Here is a 23,102-nt window from a genome sequence, read left to right as displayed (position 1 = left end):
ACAGCAGGGCCTTCCATTAGGTTTAAATGTGGCAGCTAAGTTGACAAAGTAGGGTGGGGGGTTGGGGGGACCTACCCCAATGGGGATAATTCATTTTTTTTTAAAGTAGCATGGTGTAAAGTAAAAGTAGATGGGCTGATAAGGAATCCACTGAATTTACAGACTAAAGGTTCAGACATTTGTTTTTAAGAGAAAAATGAAAGACGGAAACAATACAGCAGATATTTTAATATGACTTTAATGTTTATTTTCTAGATTTAATTAAGATTATGAATCAGAATCAGTCTCCAACTCCACTGTAAAGTTTATCTATTACTTCTTCTGCTCAGGCACCTGCAAATTAAAACAAAATTGTAATGCTTAAATAAAGTCATATCATCTCAGCACTAGTTACATATGCAGAAGTCATGTTAATCAGCATTATAAAAATGTATGAAATTTTCTTCACTGCACTTGTGCTTCCCTTACTATCGTTAAGCCATGATACAAGATAACTTTGCACTTACTTGTCATTTCTGGCAAGTGGATGGTGCAATCAATTTGCACAAAGATGAATTTATTTCATCCAAATATTTCATGTCAATAAAAATTCCAAATGGAGGCACTTGTCCGATCAGACAAGATATATGCATATTGTAGTTAGCTGGACTCTAGCTCTGATAGTCCTGGGCAATAGGATAAGCTGATTTTGTTATCAGTTTAGAAATGCATCCGCTTTGCAAATACTATGCTTTAAAAGACGAAACTGAATCCAATATTGATGAAATAAGAGTCATTTGGATTACCTTGTTTTTTATCATTCTGCGTTGGTTGGGTGCATATTTGAGGGTCTCTGATATGGTCTCTTCCATTCCATTTACCTTTGCTTTGCCATTAGTTTTCAAGCAGGCTTCTGCAAGAGTAATACAATGTTTTAAAATAAGTTTCACAACAAAGGATGCATTGCATTTTTCTAAATGCCAGCAATAATCAATGGAATATTTTTAAAACATGTACTTTGAAATGTGTCTCAAGTTACTTTATCAATTCATTTAAAAATCTCTGGCAAGTCACATGAAAAACACAATTTAAATCAAGCCATACTTACTTATCAAAACCTGACATATCACAAGCTCTTGAAATGCTTTTTTCCCTTTACGTCCCTTTGGACTATACTCTGGCCAGTCTTTTTGTTTTAAGCTTTTTCATCATCCTGCAGACACTATCCCCAATTGTAAACCTGCCAAGGGAGCTCAAGTAGCATATCTGAAAATAATAATAATAATAATATTACTATTTTTTGATTTTGATATTATTATTAGTAGTAGTATTTCATGATCGATGTGACAAAATATGCTTGTATATAGTTATTTTTTGCCATGGTTTTGCAAGCAAATTTAATTTCTCTAATTTGAAAAAAGTTTGATAACATTAACTATGCAACACAATGTACTAATAGCAATTATAAACCAAATTAACCACCGTGAATCTATTAACTTCATAAATGACATTCACTCAAGGATTGAATTAAAGTAGCCACATAATATGTAATAGTGTATATGTAGTAAAATACCTGTTACATGTTCATCTCTAAACATGTTTTGGCCTACATCCGTAAGACAAAACAGCCGACCACTACATGTTCACCCCACCCCCAAAAATAATTATACAGGCACTGCAGAACTTGCATAATGCATATTGAGGTTCACAACAGCAAATAAAGGTTATAACAGTTTTTTTAAATAGAAAATAAAGCCCCAATTTACCATCTTCTTGGAGAGTTTGGGATTCTCCTCCAACCTCTGGCAAAGGCCCTCTAGTTCCTCCACTGAATCACATGGCATTGCAAGAATTTCTTCTCCATATTCTGTGTCTGGGCCTTGTGTATGAACTTGGAGGGCCAGCTGCTCCAACAAATTCTCAATATTTGTGTCCAGTTTCATAAGTACATTGAACTGGAAATCTGTAACAGATTTGTGATGAAATTAGTTTTGAAAGATCAAGATCATTATTATAAACTCCTTAAAAAGATCTGTACAGTGAACATGGGTTTAACAATGAAATATATTTATGAAATGAAATACATGGTTTTTGTAAAGTTTATATGAAAACTTTTCCCTATAATCCTTTATTTTTTTATTCCCTGGATATGTTGTTTCACTGCTGGTGTCTGTAAAGTCTGCATTCAATGTAGATGGTTTAGGCGTCTGACTTACACAAGACAATGGTATACGTCAGAAAGAAAAATAAAAAAACCAATGGAATGATGAACAGTCGACACATCAATGAAAAACAATTCATTGTTTATTTGCACAAATAAGTCTTGAACAGTATGTTTTATGACCTATAATTTAATTAATTAACATCTCACAATGTTCTGAAATAACATTATCTAAGCTACAAGAGCTTGTGCTTTCATGTCATAATCTTCCATTTTGCAAACAAATTTTGATGTTGAATCAATGTATATGACCTTAGCATTGAACACTAACATTCAAAATGTCTACAAGATGACAAGACTGTTATCAACTGAAGTGACAACAAACCAATGAGTTTTACGTGCATTGAACATAAGCATTTTTAAATGCTACAAAATGTGTTTTTAGTGTATGGCCACAAATTACCCAACATTTTGTCAAACATAAAACAGTTCTACTACCTTAGATGAGAATTAAATTCATAAATACAGTGTATAATTGACCTACTCGTATTTAGAGAGCTGTAAATGAAATAGGAGATTATATAAAAGTCAACACCTGTAGTATTTGTTTCATTATTCTATAATGTACATTTTTTTCCATCCTCAATACTTACTACTTGCAGAGGAACTGGCAGAGAGAAATCTTTATATTCTCCACTCCAGAGTGGATGGGGATGGTGATGGTGTTGTCCTTCTGGATGCAGCTAAGAGTATAAAGATTATCACTACTCCTTAATTGCAGTAAAAAAGAAACAAAGAAATCAGACTGGATTTTTTGGCATGTAAACAAAATGCATACTGGTTGCAATGACCACTGTATATAAAGCAGTGATAGAATATATCACAAAATGCATTCTTTTTTAACAAAACATCTAATCTCATATATACAGCATCATGAGTAAGTAAGTACTCTTAAACACATCTTATTAAACAGACAGAAAAATGATGAAATTTATACATACTTTTGATAAAGAATTTCCAATTGTGGCATGGTATAAAAGCAATTGATAAAAAATAAAAAGAGACCAGATAAACTAAATAGAACATACCAGCAGGATAAGAGGAAATCTTGGAGTCTGCAAAATACTCTCCATTTCAGGAGGTTTTGGATGAGATGGCTGACCAGAAAGGTTTCCACTTGAGATTTTCATCTTTAAATAATCATCCTAGAGTGCACCAAAGTCATGTGAACTTGATCCAATTCCAACATTACTGCTGCTTGAGTGCTTAGATCCAGTATTGCCTTCACTAACTGATGTTATTAATACCTCTCTCTCATCAGCATAATTTCCATCATTTTTCAAAACTCCCATTGTAAAACCTCTGCTGAAGAAACTAACACTACACCATAAGGATTTAAAGAACTACTGCCCGGTTTCTAATCTCCAATTCATATAAAAAATCTTACAAAAGGTTGTTCAATCCCAGCTTGCATCTTGTCTGAATTCAAACAGTCTTTTTAGCAATGTACAATCTGCATATCGCCCTTGCCACAGGACACAAATTGTGTCTGCAAATAGATTACACTCCAGCCCAGTTGATCTATGTTGTGGTGTTGCACAGGGGTCTGTTCTTGGACCTGTTCTCTACACTCTATACACTCAGCTGTTCTCAAGTGTCATAGATCATCATCCAGTGTCTCACCAATTGTACACTGATGACACCCAAATATACAAATCTAGCCACCCAACTGAAGTTGATGCTACCATCCAAAGGTGTAGAGATGTGCATTTCTGATGTGAAATCATGGATGACTTGTAACAAGCTGCAGATGAATGATGATAAAACTGAGGCCATTCTGATTACAACACAAAGACTTTCTCATTCACATCCTTTACCTCACACAATAAATATCAGCAACACCAACATTAAATTCACACAATCAGTACAAAACCTAGGTGTTACTCTGGACAGTACTCTCACATTGCACCAACATGTCATGAACATATGCAAGGCTGCATATCTTGAGCTGAGACGCATCAGCTCCATTCTCAGATATCTTTCAGTTGATGCCACTAAAACACTTGTGTGTTCATTGCTACTTTCAAGACTGGACTATGGTAACTCAATTCTGTCTGGTTCATCTTAATATCTACTGCAGAGACTTCAAAAAGTTCAAAACATAGCTGCTTGGATCATACTTAGAGTACCACAATCAGAGCACACCTCCCCGCTGCTCTGTACTCAAAACTGGCTATCCATTCGATCCAGAATCAAACACAACATTAGTTCTCTGTGCTACGTTTCACTGACAGACTCTAGTCCAACATACCTATCCGACCTCACCTATGTGTACACACAAGCAAGATACTTACACTCCTCTTCCGACAATCATATACTCATTATTCTCACTATGAAAACAAAGTCACATGGACAGCATTCTTTTGCATACCAGGGCCCAGCAACATGGAATGAATTGCCCACTGAACTTAGACACAAAGACGCAGTGATCCCATTCAAGAGTGCTCTCAAAATTACTTATTCTGACTACAAAAACAAACTTAATGACTTAATAATGTTAACTACCTTAAATATTCTCAGCATGTTTTTTTATGTTTTCTAATTTCATGGTGTTTGTTTTTGTAATCATATCATTGTGTATGTTTTTATGTTGTCTAATGTTGCAAAGCGCTTAGAGCTTCTAAAGATTAGGCGCTATACAAAGTCCTCATTATTATTATTATTATTATATTTAGCTTAAATCAGTGGCCATAACTAAAAAATGGGATTTTGTTTTATGATCATAAAAGTATGTTGGACACCATCCATGATGTACAATGCTGTCTGACATTTCTATGCACCTAAGGTTTCCATCTCAAATATTAAAGCAAAATGCATACCGAATTTGACAGATTGACGAAAATAAAAAAAAGCAATGCTTACCATTTGAAAAGAGGCAATTGTCACTAGAATATTCTATTCAAAATGATATTAATTTTGGACACAGGGGATACCACCCCCATGTTTTCCTGACTCGTGATATGTCGGCCTATTCTGTGCACAGCTTTAAAAGATGTAATGTTTATCCATCGAGCTATAGAAATGAAATACATTTACTGTAGACTGTTTCTGTCAGCAGTTAAGTTGAGTAATTAGGTCAGGTTTATAGCTAGTTTACAAAATTCAATGTAGAATGCCAATAAATGACAAGATATATTTTTGCAAACTAAAGTGATCTTGAAAAAAGATTAGTAAAGTTTAACATTTAATAAAAAAATAAGTTATTATGTGGAAAAGAAACAACAATGAAATAGGATGCAATGTGTTTACGTCTAGTTTTGGAAGGTACCGTCTCTAAGGTACCGTCATAATTGTACCGTAGTTTAATGGGTGGAAAGGCCATTGAAAGGTAAGGGCAGTGCGGAGACCATCGAGTATGTTCCAGAATAGCTGAATCTTTGTAGATACATAGATCCATTCGTAACTTCAGTCCGCAAGCGAAACACTGTACTTCGTATCCCAATCCTGACTCAGGTCCGAAGTAGACAAATCCTGTTCTAGCTAAAACATACGAAGAAGGTAATCCTTCCCTATCCGTAGGCCATTTTTGAAACGTGGCCAATCGACGGGCACAATCACAATAGTCAGGTAAGAAGACTGGAAAATGGTAGGGTTTGAACTTGGAGTTCTCACTGGATTTCTCACTCGATTCTTGCTGTGGCGAAGTCATCCGTCTGGTGGGTGGCTATCCTCTTACAACCAATGTTTTATACCGACATGTCCATACGGCAAAGTAAAGTGGGTGGGAAGCCGCACTCGCTTCTGCTACACGATTTGATAGACTTTTTCCAAGGGTCGACTGACGATGTGGTGTGTGGGTAAACGTACAATCTTGTTGGGTTGATAGGTGGTCACTTTCTCTAGACTGCAAGGCTTCTTTCAATACGCCAAAGTTGACCACTCGACTGGTACGATAATTCAGAGTAAGTCCTTTCACTTTACACTTCGTGTGCACTTCTCCTTGCTTGTCCCAGTTTTCGTAGCCGTAATTTTTGGGACCGCCACTGACGAAACTTAGAATCTTGTCATCGGGGTGCTCGTCTGTCCAGGCTCCTAAACGGTCTCCTTCGATGTCAGGGTGCTGTTGACTCGGGTGATCGATATAAATGCAACTGTCCATGTCAATGTACAAGACACGTTCCCCTAACAGTTCTAAAGCTTCGTACAATTTTAAGCGAGCATGAGCTGTCATGTAAGCTGCAATGATGACATTTCCAAAGGGGTCATCTTCTACAAACTTCAGATCTTCTTTGTAATTCACCAAGATCAAATCCTCACGAGTGACGTCCACGTGTTTCATGAATTTGGCTTTGTCGTGAATCATCTGAAAGTAGCGGGAAGGTTCGGTCAAATGCTCCGTCTTGGGTAAACACGGTCATTGTGCCATTTTACCCCACAAGCAATTTAACATCACTTTGGCAAACGATCGCCTGCCTTCGTTTTTCTCAATGTGATCTAAAGTAATGCCTTCTTGTGCCCAGAATTTCTCTCTGAATGTATTTTGGTCTTCGGGAGTGTGACACCAGGACAGATAGCCACTGGCTTCTTGCTCAGTTTCAAAAAGGCATCCACGTAGTCTGCGAAAATGCCTTTCTGCGTGGGGTCACCCTTGTGGAATTATTGTGTCTTGGGAAAGTGGCAAATTTCGTACACTTCTAACAGTTGGTATCCCATGTTCAGAGCTTTGAACAATTCTACGCTGACCCATGTCCCCGTCAAGGCCCGTTCTTCCTGGGTGTGATGACAAGGTTGATCTTGGTTGCACGTTTCAGCACAAGTACGGCACAAAGGAAACATAAGTTTGCCTTGGCAATGGTGAGGTAAGACGGGATGGTATAGGTTCGTGGGAGGCAAAACTTTGCACTTGATCAAGCCTTCGTATTGTCGAATGTTTTTTAGGTCGATGTGTTCGGTGAACAATTGTGGGTGCCCTGCAGGAAAGCATAAATATTTGCACACGTAGGGATACAGTGAACACACGTCCAAGTATTTGATTTCTTCTCCTTTCTCTTCGTCAGCTTGGTACAGCAAACAGGTGGCATTGGTCCTTCCTCCGTACAAACTATCACTTGGGTTCAGGGGGTCCATGAACTGGTAACTTTCCATGAGGCGTTTAAACTCGGGATCGGTGTTCAAACGGTGATTGTATTTGTGTTCCCACATTTCCACCACTTGGTATCCTTCCTGTTCTAACTTTAGGCGTCGCTGACAAATGGCCTGGTACAAGTCTTCCATGGTTCGTTGTAAAAACTGATTTTTAGTGCCGCGTTCAGGGTAACAGACGGGACATCCGTGAAATAAGCAACCGTTAAACTCGTACATGATCTTGGGGTTTTCTAAGTCCCAGCCATCGACCGAATGCATTCCGATCATCTTTTCGCCCTGTCCGTTGCGGGCATGCTGAATCCATTTGTCTTCCTTGTCGCACAAGTAATGCAACCAGCATGGGGCTTTGACCGAGTATTGACGTTTGACATAGTTGGTCGTTTGAGGACTGATGACAGCCACAGTGTTTTCAAGCATGAATCGTTGTCGGTAGACTAAGGAACACGCTTTGGTAATGGTGCAAGCCTCTTTTAAATGATCAACCCCTCCGTGTTCCATGAACAGTTCTCGAAATTTTCCACAGCATCGCCGTAAAATGTCCACGTCGGAACGACGTTACTTTAGCATTTCTTCCTGAAAGTCGAAAGGGTCGGAGGCGTGAGCCTGGTACCAAGCGTAGAAAGTTTCTCGTTCGGTACGCATGTTGTCAGGGTCATAATAGTGAACCTGAGGCAAATGGGGTAGAACGGCGTGTTGATTGGCTTCTGTATTGAAAAAGTGTGGAAAGTACCCTTTAGCCATTTCTGTCATTCCAAAAATTTTAGGCATTCGACTCAAAGGCATGGCTAAGTAGCTCATCGAATCTTTAAACTGCACTTGTCCCACTTGCATGAAAATGATTTTGGCTCCGTTCAAAGTGATTTTAGGACGCTCGATGCCACGTTCCGTATAACATCTCAAAAGAAACTGTCCATCGTATCCGGAGAAATTGTGAGCCATCACCGTGGCATGGTGATGACATTCTCCATAATAATGTTCGATGTCCTCTTGGCTCCACGTCTTGTCGATGGGGTCTAAGACCCATTGTGAGAAATCGGCTAGTGTGTTCGGTCCTTGAAAGATTTTTTCACGCCCTCCAGGAATCTTACTGCAGTGAGGGCAATAACTCAAGATAGGTTCTTGAATCACTTCTCGCACGCTCGATGAGCCACGCAGAAATTAGGAATGTGAATACCTGTCTCTTGCATGCATTCGAAATCGAAAAAGATGAAATTGCCTTTCTTCTTCTTGTGACCATCCTCTTTATCTGGTTGGGATTGGTATTTTTGCATGTAGCATTGGTGTTCCAAGTCCACGATGCAGTGACAAATGTGACATTTTTTCTTTCCTGAACATACGTGTGCCTTGGTACTGTTGATACATAGACCTTGTCCACACATTGGGCACAATCTCAGGAGTTGACAAGCACATTTCTTCTGTGAACCTTGCATCTTCAGATGTTGTTGGTAACAGGCAGGGCTGACAAATGTGCGCAGACAAGCAGGACAATGCACTGGTTCTTGCCCTTCGCTCAGACAGGGTTGAGAGGCCAAACATCCTGAGCATTTCGATCCACAATGTTTGTGTTGCTCTCGATTATTATAACCATCATAAGTCACATTTCTCACAGTAATATTTGTATCCCAGGAATCCAGTGATAGTGGTAATGGTATCGAAATGGTCATCGTGATGATAGAGGTGAATGTATTTTCCATCCTTAAAGTCTTTCCCTCGAAACAACAGAGACCCGCGCACTTCTTGAGGGTGCACTTTCAATGTGTATCGTGGAGCTAGGGCATCTTGCAATTTTTGCATCTCAGGAATGCAACAGGATGTGTCTTTGGACAGGCATGCTTGTTGTAACAGAAGTTCTGCTTCATTTCGTTGTTTGGCTCGGTTCGATTTTCGAATGTTCTCCCAGGCTCTTTTCCATTCTACCGTGTCGTTCTTGTCGGCATAGGTTCATCCCACCACGATGGCTCGGGCTAAACACATGTGGTCTTGAAAATTGTTAATTTGGACAAGACTTGTTTTGGTAATGCGAAGGTTGTTGACCAATAAGGTCTTTCTGCATTGTCCGGTCCCTTGAGGAGGAGAGACGTGGGTCATGTCCAGTGTGGCTTTTCCATCGGTGATGTCAAACTGGTCATTAGATTGTTGCACGTGTTGAATCTTGTCCATGACTTTGGAAGTGGTCAATTCTGCAGGGCTGCTAAACTCGATCCAAACAGGGGATTTCAAGCCGTCATGTTGTATGGAAAGTCTCAAGCGATCATCTTCTTTGGGTTGACATTGTCGCTTGAGTGTGGTGAGCAAAGAATTCCACATGTCGGTGATGAACCCTTCTGCTTTCTCTAACAGTACTTCAGACTTGAAATCTTTAAACTTCACTGTGTATTTGTAAGCCGTAGTTCTAAATTTTCTAGAGGGACGCTTTTCCGTCTCTCGAATGTCATAGTACTTTTCAGGGTTGACTAAGGGTGGTAAACTTTGTTTAGAGGGTTTGGATTCTGGTTCACTCATGTCCTCTTCAAAATCACTGGCATGAATTTGTGCCAAGACTTCAGCCCTGGTACGAGGCGATAGTTCACGTTTCTGCCTCTTACTTTCTTCTTCTTTCTTCTCAAATGAATTGGATCATTTCATCTCGATAGCAAAAGTCAAATGACTAAAGTTTAAACACCATGGACTAATTTATAGTCAAAGCAGACCAGCGTATATAAAGGGTATGTGTCTTGTCCTTTCACTATTCATTTCACTCTCAAACTGAGCACAACGATGGAAGAGACTACCAAGATCGAACGTTTCATCAGAGCTTTGCGAGGGATCATTAGAAAATTCTCTTCAGACCAGCCGAGGGACTACTCTCCTTCCTTTCAAGATAAAAGTCAAGATACTTGCTATATCTGTCAGAAGATAGGGCATTGGTCTTCAGAGTGTCCAGACCGTCAAAAAAGAAAAAAAGGGGTTAGAAGAGACAAAAGTCAAGATACCTGTTATTATTGTCAAAAAAAAGGACATTGGTCACCAGACTGCCCAAAAAAGAAACAAGAGGAGTCAGAAGAAGAGAGGGATTCTTCAGAGGAAGAGGAAGAAGAGGAAGAAAACAGACAGGTGAAGAAAAAGAAACAGGAGAAGAAAAGAAGGGAAGAAAGTGAGGAGGAAGAGGAGGAAAAGACTATGACGGTGAAGAAATTAAAAAAACAGAGAGTGAACAACGAGAAAGAATAAGTCTATGAACTTTTTAAAGTGCTCTGTTGTGAATTGTGAATTGTAAATATTTATAAAATAATAAATTAATTATAAAAGGTAAGTGTCTTTGGGTTTTGATTTTAAAATAAGAACCTACACTCACGCACACTCATACACAGACAGGTACTATTGGGTAAAATGTTTTTTTTTTAGTTATTGGCAATTGAAAGTCTATCTCTTTTCGAGAGACGTGGATGGCCCTGAAAAGGGCCTTTTTTGGTGCAAGGGGTGAGTTTAAACAATCAACTTTAACTGTCTTTAGCCTTTGCCATGGCCAAGGCCTACTTCTGGACTGCGTACTGTTGATGATGATTTCGTTGAAATCACTAAGGGTGGTGCAGTAGGCGTAGTCACAGGGTTGGAGTGTTTAGCTTGGGAAGGTCGTATTCTCTTCGGCCGTAATAAAGAAGTCTGATACATTTGTTTCAGACTTCTTAACTCCGCTAAAATGTCTAACAGTACCGTGACCGTTTGATTTTGACATCCTTGTTTCTTTGCTGCTGCTTCTTCTTCTTGTTGTTTTTTTCTTACCTCTTCTTCTTGCTGCTGTTGCTGTAGGAGAAAAGCTTGTTCCGCTTCCTTTTGCTGTTGTATAAATTTCTCCAATTCTTCTTTCTGTCTCTGTCTAAAATTTTCCATGTGCGGTAATGAAGGAGAAGGTGACGAAGGTTCAGGAACAAATTCTTGCAAGGTAAAAAAATCCACAAAATCCCAATTCACCTCTTCTGAAAGTAAGTCTGGGTTCCCTTGGATAGTCTCCACCATCAGTGCACCCAAACTGATCGTTTTCTGAGTTTCCGTCATGTTGAAAAACTGTCGCTTAGATTGACTGCGCACAGGCGCTAGCGAATCTATATAGACTATGTGACGTCACAGACTGCTCTCTTCGGATTGGACGTGGGCTGACTGAATTTTGTAACGCGTGTTGGGATTGGTCAACAAACTCAATCCGTTTCAATCCTTCCTCCCCCTATAAATAAGTACAGTTCACTGCATTCCTTCACCTGTTACTCAGCACCCCAACATGTGGACCGACGTACAATCTTCAACGCTTGTGTCTTCGATGATGTTCCGGACAGACATATCAATGTATGTCCGATCCAACTGGACAGTTATCCACAGGACAGACACCAGCCTGTGGATGCGAAGAATCTTATGTGGAGCATCAAGGATGCCTCAAAAGAGTCTTAATCTATGGTCCTGCAGTCAGGCGCAGCCTAAGGTCAAGAAGAAGATGTCACAGATGCCCTTTATGCTAAGGGTATATTAACATAAAACCAAAGGCCCTTTTCAGGGCCATTCCTATCTCTCGAAAAGATCTTGACTTTCAATTGCCTACCCCTCTTTTTATTTTTTTGTTTAAAAAAATAATAAAAAAATAGAGACCCTTCCCTGTTTCAATTTTCGCCTGTTCCATTTTCATAGACCCATCAGGTCGGGACCTTAATAAAATAGGGTCCCGACCCTGTTCCATTTCCCTTAGTCCCAAGACAGTCCCACGATTTATTCCCCATGTTCAATTTCCCTTGTCCCTAGAGTGAATAGTTTTTTTCTTTCTCCCATGTTAAATTCCCCTTGTCCCTAGAATGGATATTTTTTTTTTCTCCCATGTTAAATTACATAGTCCCCAGAGTGGATATACCCTTTTTAACATGGAAGTTCCCTAGTCCCTAGACCGTCCCTATTCACTACTACCATTGTCATTACCAGCCTGAAACCCAATTTAATGCCATTTGTATAAATTCATTTCAAATAAATATTATGATATAGTTGAAGTGTAAAGTCAAGCAAGTATTCTGTTTGCAGATTTTACATTTTAGATATTATAGTAAACTCATATTTTCTCTTGTTTAGTAAACTTTATTGCAACTGGTTCCAAAATAGTAAATCTTATTTAATGTTCATTCACCAGAATAGGTATTAATACAATACCGAATTAACTGTATGGTACTAAAATATACCCTGATCTTGTGTGAGATTGTAATATACAGAACTATACCTCAAGACAACAATAATATATTGAATTTATATTGTATCAAGACTGTCATGGTTATGAACTCCAACTTTATTCAGATTTTTTCATAATAAATGATCATCTTGTGCTATGGTTGAAAAGAAATCAAAGTTCAGTTTAACTCCATTCTCTCCACATTTGTCAGTTGTTAAGAGGCATACTCATCCTCAGTGTTATAGTAAAATGTAATCTTATTTGGATCAATCTTGGTGGTGTAATATATGAATGGAGAAAGAATATTATCATCCAGATTAAAATATGTTTTATTCAGACTCTACTAAAATTTTTAGTTGGATATGGGTTACGGAGCCTGATATGTACGAACAAAGCAATGTGTACCATGACCTTTTTAATTTAACATTTTAAACTCCTGCAGAAGAAAGAGATTTTTTAGATCCATTAAACTGTATTAACAAAAACATTTCTTCAGTATGATTTTCATTTACTTAGTATTGACAAAACTCATATTTTAAAGTTGTTGTTTTTTGTGTTTGGTTTGGCCTTTTATGGTAAACCAACACAAGTAAGTTATTTAGTGCCAAGGCACTTTAAGTATAGTGCCTTGCCCAAGGACACACCATGGTAGCTAACCCAGGTTGGTCTGATGGTAGAATTTGAACCTACCTTATTTCACAGGTCCAGAAAGCTAACCACTGAGCCACTACAGCTCCCCATCTTATAGTGGAATGCTGGTATACTTTATGATCAAGAAGGATGGGTTGGGGTATGCATGTTGCATCTGAAAAAAGTGATGGAATTTTTGTTTACATAATATTTTAGTCATACAATATGAATCATTTTCTATAGATTTAAGATGTATCAGATCAAGTTAAGAAAAATCATATATTCTGTTTCCTGGAAATGTACTAAAATTCACTGTTATTGTTTGATTTTTTGGTAGTAAGCTTACTTGGTATTTTTTTCTTTTTAACTTGAATACCTAATTTGTTAACATCCTATTCTAAATCTTCATAGTTCTGTCTATTAAGTGACAACTGTTGATACATGTAGGGAAGTTTTTGTTTATATCTTTTGATTTTTGTGATTCTGGAAGTTGCAGTATTTGTTGTTGTATTATTAACCATTTCAGTAATTTAATGAATGCAGAGTATACTGCTCTATACATGAAATTTAAGTGAAAATAATGTAAAAGTATGTTTCACTGCAAATATAAATTGTTTAAAATAATATATCATTTATCATATGACTATTCAATTGTGGTAACTAGTATTCCATCCAATATCTATATATTAAAATATGTCTTTTCATACAGCTGGTGATCATTTAGATACAAGTCCAATTGAACATAATCAAATTATCAATGCAGGTGTTTTTATTAGTAGTAGTACTGCAAGTATAAGTGTTAGTATTAAGATTTCATATAAAGGTATGATAAGTTTATCATAATGTTTAAATGATGCTCCTTGTTACAACATAAAATATGTTCATTGAAACAAATGGTTCACTGGTAAATTGGCAGCAAAGGTCTTCACTGAATTATGCTGCATAAACTATTTTAAAATAAAACATATATGATGCATCTCAATTATGATGAATGTGAGGAGGAGGATTAATAATAAAGCAATTTAAGTTATCTTCATAACATAAGTTCTAGCAGATGTGTAATATTTATGTGGTTCATCATCAGTTTGAAACTGGTCTATGATTTCTGGATCTGGACATATCTAGTCCCCTGCTGTTGTGCTGCTATGGTCTTTACAGTTCATTAGGATATCAGTTACACTTGGTTTACATTTAGAACCCCATGGGATGGAATGCCCAGTTTGAAACTGAGAGAATGGTTAATTATCCATAATATAACTCATGCAGTTATTATTAGGTTTGATATCAAGGTCTTTCTTTAAAAGCTTTTCAACTCAGGTTCTGTTCTACCATACAGATAAATAAAGTCAAATTCAAGGCTTTCAGATTTGTCCAGTTTGTTTCATGTGTTGCGGCAGACAGACTGTATATTGCCACTGTACCATATAAATATCAGTACTTAGTCTGCTCTCAGTTGCTGTGGTTTGATTAGTTACAAGTGTCATCACATGTGACTAATTATTGACCAATGTAATGAAACTTGTATAATTAGAAGGCTGTATTTAAAAACTCTAAAGATCTTAAATGTGTGCTAGAGGGTAGGGTTAGCAGTTATACTCCCAATTATGTTTGTGATGAGCAAAAAGCAGCTGCACAAATTTGAGCTTTTAGTTTGGTTCTGGTAGGGTCAAAGGATGCAGGTACATTTTACATTCATTTTTTACTAGAAATAGCTATTTTCAATATTTTTCTGTGACAAGGCAACTAAAAGAATCAGTATGTGCCTTATGCATGAATAAAGTTCACTAGTACTATAACAAATTAGCATACTTTTCATCACCCCTCTACCATCAAGATTTTTTTATATTTACCTCTGTAGCAGACACAAATAAAAGTCGGCAGCTCATTTGCAGACTAAGTTACGCATATGATCTCCAATGCTCATCTAACTGTGACAGGCAGTCACCAAAAAGCCAACCTATTTCCATGCCTAACTCAAAGTAAATCTGAACCACATTATAGATTTAGCTTATGTGTAAATTTATAAATGCTAGGCTTGTGATAATTAGGTTCATGCCTTCTACCTTAAAAATTAGAGGGATGTCAAAATACGAAACTATCCAGTGAGACCTATGATGTTAATTTTAATCCCTATGGGATTTGTAACATAAAAAACCCAAATGCTTTATGTATTAAAAGGTAACTAATGGGGGCAGGATCTGCAGTGAATCAATGGTTAGTATTATAGGGCTAAATTTAGTTATTTCAGGTGCTATGGTATTTATATTAGTTTTAGAAGGAAAGATATATTTGTGTATAAATTTTCTAAATTCTCTACATAAATTTAATAACAGTATGTCTAGGATAGAGGAGTAACTCTACAGTCACTGTTAGATTTAGAGGCAGAGATTTGGGGTCAATACAAGGTTACCAGCAGCTATTCAAATGCTATGGTGTCAAGTTACAGTCCAGAGAAATTGAAACAAAGGAGTCAGTAGGACAGTTGGAAGATGTGGTGGTAAAGCTAATTAAAATCAATTATAGCAAGTTTGCCATAATACTTAAACATTAAAATTAGTGACCATTTGAAGGGAAATTTGAATCTCTTTTAGTAGGTATAAAGTGCTTAAAATAGAGTTGAGTAGTTATAGTTTAATTTTGAAGTAATTTGCTCAAAAGGATAAAGTTTACAAGTAATTTCATATTCAAAATAATATTTTTGTAAATTCTAACACACAGCATCAGTGGAAAAAGAGTGTGTATGGAGAGTACATATATGGCTTTATTTTGGATTACAAAATTTAGATTCTGTGCATTGTGATATGTAGATTAGAGTTAGATAAAGGGTCTGCACCTAACACAATCAGACCAGAATATTAGTTTAGAATAGGTCTTCAGGGAATGTTTTCTCTGAAGTCCGCTAGGATTGTTTAAATAACCAGGTCAAACATAGTGCAGAGAGTCAGCATGAAGAACTAGGGGCAACATACATCAGTAAAGGTAGAAAAAGAAGAAACCCTCTTGCTTGTGACTAATTCCCCATAGCGCAGTGACATCAGAAAGGCGCTACAACATTAGTATGCTAGACTCCTGATAAAAATGTTTGTGTTAAAATCCTGTTATCAAGTCAACCAGGTTACCTAATGCAATGTACCCTTGCCTTACTCCAATTCCCTCAGTACTCAGTAAACAACTAGTGTTGCTGTACATAACGAAACCAGTCCATATTGATTTTACATATTTTACTAAATCCTGACAAAAATAATTCTCTAAATAAAGAATGATTAATATGCGATGGTCTCGCATGTAATCAAACTCTTCCAAGCTTTTAATGATATGAACCGATTTATCAATGTTTATCAAATTTGCATGAAAAACTATTTCTTATTTGTCATCAAATATGTTCAATGTTTTGATCATATAAGCATTTCTGCTACATTAGATCAAAATAATCTTTTTGTCAGAAATAGAGCCCTTATAGTATTTGCAAGGTCAACCAATCAGATGCAGAATTTGAGTTTAATATGAATGAATATTTTTTTTTACAAAATTGCTCTTTTGCTATATCCTGATGAGATAAATCTATTCACCAAGTCTGATAAAATTAATGAGAAATAGTTTTAAGAGCAGTAGCAAGAATGGCTAGTGAGATGTAGAACCACCACATTATATGCATAGATTTTGTTTATAGCCTCAGACATACAAGCAAATAATTAAACAAGTCAGATCTAAATTGGATCATAAACACTGTTGTGCAAATCATAAGAAACTCTGCCAATCAGATGCAAGGTCACTTCACTACCATACCTTTATCACACTCATAATAAGCATCATTGTGAAACTTGACTATATAAGCCCAATGGCCAAGCATGATCAAACTTGAATCAGCAGTAGTGGTTATAACCTCATGTATTTGTATGCATCTTCACTTCTTCAATCTAGATCTCATTTATATAAGCATGTGTTCTAAGTTTAGTAAAAACTGCACTACATGTATAAATATTGCATGCGGTGGTAACATACTCAGATGAAAGATCACCTTATTATTATTAATGGTTAACACTCATCAAACTTCAAGGACAACTTAATGATTTTAGCCTATATTGTGGAAGTATGGCTTTTAGGCTGGTTAAAAAACTCAACTAATCTTATACATGATCACATGTATATACTTGGATTTTGCTCATTATTAGATTTATCCAAGATGTTGATTTAAGCCCAAAACCAAGTTTTATATAAACAAATTGATCAGAACTATGGACTCCAAAGTAGCTAATTTCTTACTGTTGAAAGACAGAAGGGGATGTGAAATAAATAACACACTCTGGACCATTACATAAACCCACTTAGCCTTTTGACCAGTTGAGATAAAATATCAACAATAATGTTAAATAAGATTGATAAATTATATTTTCTCACATTACCTCTAGCCCTTTTCAACATGGATGGTATTTTTCTTCCACATATGTCAGCTCTTAATTAGTGGCCCTTTCCCATCATGAATGTTGTAGGTGAAACTCTCAGAATTAGGCTTTTTAATTTATATCTGTAGCAGAAAAAAAACTATTGGTCTGCATATATCAATGTCACCATTTCTGTATTATATTAAAATACCATATGTGTGTGTGTGTGTGTGTGTGTGTGTGTGTGTGTGTGTGTGTGTTAATTTTAGAATTTAAGCAAACTTGTCTCCATGTGTTTATTTTAAAACTGATGATGATAACACATAACAGGTTCAATGGATAAAATGTTATTTCTTACTTCTTACAACTGCTCATTATATCTGAATTTACATTCAATGTTTGTTTTAATTAACATATTTGGGATAATGGGCAAATTATTTATTTTGTAGTTTATCATTATATCATTTACCAGTCTTTTATCATTCAAATATGTAAAATATAGTACCATTATACTGACTTCATATTCTATATGATATCCCAGCAATACATATTAAGCAGATAAGTGCAAATAAAAATGTTCAGAATGTAAAATTTACTCCAAGCTCAAAGAAGATCAGCAAAAGATAATATCCAACAAATTACCAAACAAAAAGCGAAGTTAACGCAGTTACCTTTATTATGATGTCTCCAACACCAACGGTACTGTACAGCTACGTCTTCTGAGTTTTACCGTCATCTTGTCTTTCAAACCAGAATTAATTTCTTGAGCTCTTACAAAATGAAGAAACTTTTAAATACTATAATTTAAGCAGCTTCTTTACATGCCATCAGATAAATTATGGCACAGTGTTATGTCTGTCAGCAAAACGCAACTTCACATTTGGACGGCGCGCTGTTTGGGCAACGCCGACACAGCAACTGACATGAATTCTCTATTAGCAGACAATGATTCGGAATAAATCCTTCGCAAATCTAACATTCTCGAAAACTTTCTTTTCCAACGCTAATACTGTATATATTTCAATTTGTGATTGATGCTATAAATAAAAAAAAAAATGATAATAAAGCATTTTAGCCCGTGGCTTCGGCACGGCACTCGTTTTTGTGGGTTTTTTAAAATGTTGTTAGTGTTGTTTTGGGGTTGTTTTTTGTGTGTGTACCACACTAAAAAACATACCAGGTATTAGGCCTAACGTAGGAAAAGAAATTATCCTCTATTTATTACTATTCTTACTGTTAAATGACGCAAAAGTGATCAAATTGCTATTAAGATTTTGTTTTGTATAACACTTACCGCTCGTTTTCCTCGAGATAAAGCAGCCACTTCAAAATGATTATAAAATCTGTGACAGATGAAAAACGTGGTTTAAATAATTCGTAATCGCCTGCCTTAAAATACTGTAGGAATTTGCTAATGTATTTCATGGCCCTCGTTTGAATAGATACCAACGATCATGTATATCGACCAAAATTTGTATATTCCTGCCCACAATCATGTATTTTGTATTAAACCGTATATTACACGAGCGCTCTGAGGCAAACTCGGGGTGGCGGGGTCTCTATTATACCCAGAGGCGTAGCTATGATATTTTGCGCCCGGGGACGAACTATAAAATTGGCGCCCCAGCCCCCTCCCCGTTTAATCACATTTTTGAATATTACCCTTGTTTACTTATTATAATGTAACGTTGTAAGCCTCATTTTGGCGCCCCTGTACCTTGGCGCCCGGGGACATATGTACTCCCCTTCCCCCCCCCCCACAGCTACGCCTCTGATTATACCTGCTGTATCAGTTGAGAAATATATTGAACAGATCAGGCCCCAGTACTCTCGCTCTGAAAAACATTAAAATAATTATATGCAGAATATCGGTAGGTCTCCCTCTTGCCGAAAATGTCAGCACCATATATATTTTGCAAGTAATGTAATGGGTATAATAACACACACACACACACACACACACTTTTTTGGGAGTGGGGTGGGGGCAACGGACAGATGCCCCCATTTCCAAAAAAAAAATAAAAAGTATTTTATATTTGTGTATTTCCCCCTCAGATGTGTTCTACGTTTTATTAAAACAAAATTTTATATAAAAAATTTAGTTTTTAGAATTTTTGATTGGGTATTTATGTTTCCATAGTGTTATCTAAAGGGTTGTTCGTCCGAGTCTGGTTTCCCTCACCTTGCTCGAAGTTCCTTCCCTTGAAATGTTTTGTAACCTTTGCTATATGTCGCCTAGGTCTCAGTGTTTGCTATATGTAATGGTGTTATATTGTGTGTATGCTATATTTTCTTTATGTTTGAGACAGCAAGTATAGATCATATATATTTCCCAGTTGTATTTCTTCCTTTATGATGTTATATTGTATCTTTTAATTTGTTTTATGGTTTTCTAATTTTGACGATGGAATGGTGTACTATTTAGATTTTGTTTAAAAAAAATAATTTCCTATTTTATTATTCGAGTGATAATATGTGTCGTTCCTCATAATAGTCTTTAAAGATGTTGATAGGTAGGTTACGCTCGATCCAAGGTTCACGCTTCTTTATTCTCTATGTGTTTTTCCTGGGTCGCGTTAGGCCTCCTTTATTTAGTTTATCTGATTATGCTTTATTGAAAGATCCAAACGTATTTATGAGACCACATTATTCTATAGTGGTCAACCATGCAGTGCGGGAGAAGTTAGTAGGGTTTTAAACTAAGTGTTATACAGTATGTATTTGTGTCTTTATTTTGTCTGTTTATGTTCTACATTGGGTGTTTTCAAAGACTCATGATGGGCCTGTGCACTTCACTGAGCCCTGTGACTTAGCCCCATGATGTCATCGCCATTTACTTCCCCCTTATATTTTCCCTGTATCCCTTCCTATATATGTCTTTAGAATTTTCTTTCAGAGAAAGAAGAAAAAAAATTAAATTACAAAATTCTTTTATTTTTTTCTTTCTTCCTTTCTTCCCTTTTCTCTTTTAAAAAAAAAAGTTATATGGGTTTCTTTGAAATATTTGAAATAGAATTTGAAATTTTCTTTGAAATATGGCTGTTGTGGGGTGCGAGGAGGGGGTATGGGTATGGCATCAGCTCGCAATTGCGCTACGCGACCCTTCGGTCTGTAATACCTATTCCTCCCTCCCCCTCTCTCCCCCAATTCCAACATCAATTGCGTTATATTAACCTGACGGTAAGTATCTATTCGTCGTAAGACGTATTGAGTTCTTGTTGTGGTTAATATTCTTATTTTTACCACGTATCTTATTTAAAAATCTTTATCACCTGTCCACAGGATATCATCGTAGTTACTATATAGTCTATACATTTTAGAACGATTTTGTTTTCGTAGTCTAAATCTATGAATAAAATGTGACTTTTACTTATTAAATTTTGCATAAATCTGTTTTGTCTCTATATTTTAAAATTAGTTCTCATATGTTTGCGTGGCACTTCGATTTTTTTATATTAATTTGTTATTTTTGTATATCTCTGGTCGGTTTCTCAAGGTGAAGCCGAACCAGTAGATGTACGGTGCTTCTCACGCTGTAGCCGGGTCTGAGTACATTTTTTTTTAATCTATTGATTATGTTAGTTAATTATAGTAGTAGAGGGCTCGGCAACCCCAAGCCCCCTCTACTTTTGGCCCTATATAATGTCTCTTTTTTTACATGATGCATTTTATGATTCCATATATAATCTATTATTTCATTGTCTGTTTTGTTTAAAATTGTATTATCCATATCTATGGATTTAATTATGTAGTTAATATTTGAGTATAAATAAGTCTTGGCCACTTGGGCCCGCTCCATGATAGGTAATGGCGCCATGGCCAGATTTTCACATTTTCTCTTATTTTATTGATAATATGTTCATAATTTTCTACAGCTTCTTTTTTTTTATTACCAAAGTAAACCCCTAGAGCCTTTACCGTGTCTCTCAGTAAGTGTGGGGGGGGGGCGATAATCCAGGGTGGTTGCCCCTCCAGTTAACTATTTTTAAGATTTCGTGCTTGTTGTGGTTTATTTTGGAACCCGACGCTTATAGCATTTCCCCTCTCTTATAAAGATGTTGCAATCATATGCATGTTAGAGCATTTTTAATTCTGTTTTAGGTTTGGTATTTGTATGCCTTGTATAATCAGGGGCGGATTAAGGCTCACTGGTGCCCTAAGCACTGACAAATCTTGGTGCCCCCCTCTTTTCCACGTACACCTGAGAAGATAACCCTAGGGTGTACCATGCTCAAGAAACATAACATCATGATCAATTTGCACTAGTTGTATCAGTTTTTTTTACAAATCTTCATTCTTTTTTCTTTCTTTCTTTTCACCCTTTTCTCAACTTTGTGGTGCCCCCTTTGGCCCTGGTGTCCTATGCACGTGCTTAGTCTGCTTAATGGTTAGTACGCCCCTGCTTGTATATCTGGGTTGTTTCTTATCGTGTGACGTAGGATTTATATTGCCATTACGTATTCTAGCATTGATAGTGGACATCCTTGTATCACTGATCGTTGTATTTCAAATTCTTTCGTGCATTTCCCGTTTAATTATCCCAGTGTGTAGGATTTTGGTCCATTTTGGAAATTGGGTCCGAAACCAATTTTTTTAAAAACATTCTTTATACAGTTTTGTTCAAATCAGTCGAAAGCTTTCTCCTGGTCGAAGAGTACCATAGCACTCATCATACCAGTTTCATTTATGTAGTTAATTATAGTTTTAATGTTTAAAATATTGTTTTGTATATCCCTCCCCCACAAGTTTGATTTACATTAATTATCTTGTTTATCCTACCCTTTACTGTATTTGGAAAAATCCTACTTAAAATCTTATAGTCCGTGTTTAAAAGTGATATAGGCCTCCAGTTTTTAATCTCGTCTCTATTCCCTTTCCCTTTGTATATAATTGTGATAACTCCCTCCCTCATAGATTTAGTCATTTTATTTTTACTTAAAACTATATTATTATACAAAGCGTTTAAGATCGGCGTCAGTTCACCGTGGAACTTTTGGTAGAATTCCACGATGAGTCCATCTTTCCCTGGTGACTTTTGTGAGTGTTGATATACTTTTTGTGATTTCTTCATCTGAGATGACATCATCACATTGGTCTCTATGTACTGCTGATGTCATCTCACAGTCGACATTTTTTAAGTAGCTGTCGATTGTGCTGAAGTATATGTTCTGTGTGGTGTGTGGTGTATAGTTCTTTATAATATTTGGAAATATTATTTAGGATATCTTCTTTTACAGTATGGGTTACATTGTTTATTTTGATATTGTTTAAAATTGTATCACCCCCTTTTCTAAATTCTTCTCGCTTATATACGTTTTTTGCCTCGTTGTAGATGTCTGTAAATTTTCCCGCCCTTATTATTCTCCCCTGATTTTCGTCTTCTTCAACGATTTTAATTTTGTCTGTCAATCGTTTTTTTTTTCTTTCTCCATCGTCGTTTGTTGTTTCGCTTAGTTCTAATTTGAGTTCGTGTTTGTCGTTTTTTTCTGGGGTTTTTCCGCCCTCTATTTGAGTACTGAATATTTATTCCTTTTATTTTGTTTTTTAAAACATCCCAATCAATTATCATATTAATATTTTCTTCATTTTTGACGGTTTCAATTTCTTTTTTTAATTATTATTTCGA

At 36.5% G+C, this 23,102-nt stretch overlaps 1 long non-coding RNA gene across 6 annotated transcripts; it reads right to left on the bottom strand.

Annotated features, from left to right (window-relative positions):
* Positions 1-222: 222 nt before the first annotated feature.
* Positions 223-18,455, bottom strand: LOC149784259 (uncharacterized). Of its 6 annotated transcripts, none has more exons than XR_016413823.1 (5): positions 18,148-18,455; positions 17,498-17,619; positions 13,155-13,269; positions 786-892; positions 223-333 (listed from the first exon to the last, which is right to left on the bottom strand). It is a non-coding gene; the product is annotated as an uncharacterized LOC149784259 (long non-coding RNA). The 6 variants fall into 6 exon arrangements; XR_016413821.1 differs by lacking the exons at positions 223-333; positions 786-892 and adding exons at positions 1,537-1,942; positions 2,794-2,910; XR_016413824.1 differs by lacking the exon at positions 786-892.
* Positions 18,456-23,102: the final 4,647 nt, after the last annotated feature.

This window comes from Sinohyriopsis cumingii, chromosome 14 (genome assembly GCF_028554795.1).
Source record: "Sinohyriopsis cumingii isolate HCF-2022 chromosome 14, ASM2855479v2, whole genome shotgun sequence".
Classification (NCBI taxonomy): domain Eukaryota; kingdom Metazoa; phylum Mollusca; class Bivalvia; order Unionida; family Unionidae; genus Sinohyriopsis; species Sinohyriopsis cumingii.
Note: the sequence above shows the minus strand (reverse complement) of the source record. Positions and strands in the feature narration are given on the sequence as shown.